Below are 2333 nucleotides of genomic sequence, written 5' to 3' on the forward strand. Positions count from 1 at the left end.
TCCGAGTGTTTGTCACATAGCTTTGTTGAACAATTTTTACGTATATTACGTTTAATTTTATATGATTCCGTTTATTAAATGAAATGTAATTGTTGCGTTTTGCTCTAAACAGCATGTTTCACTAAAATTGATAACAGTGACTCCGGAATTATGCTTACAAAATTGAATGCCGCGTTCTGATAGCCGTTGAACTCTTCTTTATGTGTATCTTTTTGGAATCAATAGTATCAGTTATCTAATTATTATTGAATACCAGACAGACCTTTTCTTCGGTTTTATTCAAACTTCATTTCATGTTAAATATTGAAATCCAATTCTATCTAAAATAGAGAAAAAAGGAACCCTTAGAGAAAGCCCAACACGGCAAAATTGAAAATGTTGCAGGCTCGGTGTGATGTAGCCTGTTTATGGACGGTATTGGAAAGTGCAAATTACCGTTCACGCCCCTAGCACCGGCTTATGCAGAATTCAACATTTAACATGAACTGGTACAATTTGGAATTTTGAAACATCCGCAGATGTGTTCATATGGTGGCTATCATGGAACCTTCAATGTGACACATAAGTGCTATTCCATAAAAAGCGGCATATGGTCCCCAATTAACCAAGAGCGATCAGTGATCACATGTGTCGCGTCTTGAAGGCCAATTATATGTTGGGACAAGTTTTGTGACAGACGGACAGACAGACGGACAGTGCACAACAAGACTTGGTACTGATCATTCCTGTAACGTTTGGATAAAATTGCACCAGAAGTTTATGAGGAGTAGTCCGGACAAGCTTTTGTGTATCTGGCAAAACACAGAAAAACACACCTTTTTATCAAAGGGCCATAATTCGGCCAAAAATCATTCAACCTGAAAACCCGTGCAATTTGCGCAAGGACTTGAGCTACTGATCAATCCTGTAAAGTTTCATTGAAATTGCTTTAGTGGTATCATATAAGTAGTCCGGACAAACTTAAAAAAAATATTAAAGGGCCATAACTCTGACAAAAATCATTGAACCAGAAAATGCTGACAATATGCACAACTAAACTTGGTACTGATCATTTCTGTTAAGTCTGGATGAAATTTCACCTGTAGTTTATGAGGAGTGGTCCGGACAAGTTTGTAACGGACGGACAGACGGACAGACAACCGGACTGACAGACAGACGACGGAGAAGTGATCCGTATAAAACTAAAAAATGTAATTTTGAAAGGGGATCAGAGGTTATTAAGCCTGCATATCACAGATAATACGTCAAAATTATAAGTTCGTTGCTTAGGGGTGTGGATGTCAGTTTTCACTTAAGAGTACCGTCATTGAACCGGGTCTGCAACATGTTCATATTTGCTGTTTTGGACGTTCTTTAGAGATGCTTATTTTTTCTCAGTTTGTTCGACGCTTCAATAAAAACTATCGGACATGGCTGTTTCAAGAACAACATAAATGTCTGTTCATGTCAGTCTCATATACAGAGAAAACAAATATAGAAGTTTAAAACAATTTAACCTTTATATAATGTCGATGTGATATTAATCCCAATAGCACAAACAATCATTATTTTTTGTTTTTATTTTTTATCATTTATTATTATTATTATTATTATTATTATTATTATTATTATTTATTTATTTATTTATTTCTATTTATTTTTTTTTTCAATTTTAATCGTGAGGCTTTATCTTGTTGTGTTTGCTATATAAGCCTCGCAAGCGACCCGAGAACTATAACCTTACAGTCGCTTATATTTGGTCATATTACTTGACTTAATTGAAAATTAACATTGTCAGTTCCACTAATTACTTATAAATAAGCAAAATGTCTACATTGCCTAGACTTCTTACACAACATTGAAAACATTACTAATATTAAAGCTCCTGTAACAAAAAAAATGGTTTTATACCATAAGTTTAATGTTCAAATGAAGATTAATCAATATTGTAAGTTTTTGAGGCCTCAAACAGTGAAAAATGCCCTATTTAGGCCCCAAACACTGTTTTTCGTTTGAGAAATCTTGTTAAAAAAAGTGACCCATCCAAATGTTACGTCAGGGGGTTGCCAGAAGGGAGATCTGATCCCTTCAGTTTGGGGGATTTGAAAGGGGCGGTAGTCCCCCTCATCGCCAAGAAAATTTTGGACATGTGACAGGCTATAAATGGCATTAGGTCGATCTTAGGGTAACTAGTAACCGATGCCGAAAAGCCTTTTATTCTATCTAAATTCATTGAGAGGTTGCCGCACTTTGAAATAATTTATTTTTGATGGAAAAAACAATACAAAATAGTGATTTTTGGCAATTTTGAAACGTCCCCCGTTGCCATGGCAACAGGAAATTGACAATTGCAT

The sequence above is a fragment of the Ruditapes philippinarum genome, unplaced genomic scaffold (assembly GCF_026571515.1).
Source record: "Ruditapes philippinarum isolate M1 unplaced genomic scaffold, ASM2657151v2 ctg1528_1_1_1_1, whole genome shotgun sequence".
Lineage (NCBI taxonomy): Eukaryota > Metazoa > Mollusca > Bivalvia > Venerida > Veneridae > Ruditapes > Ruditapes philippinarum.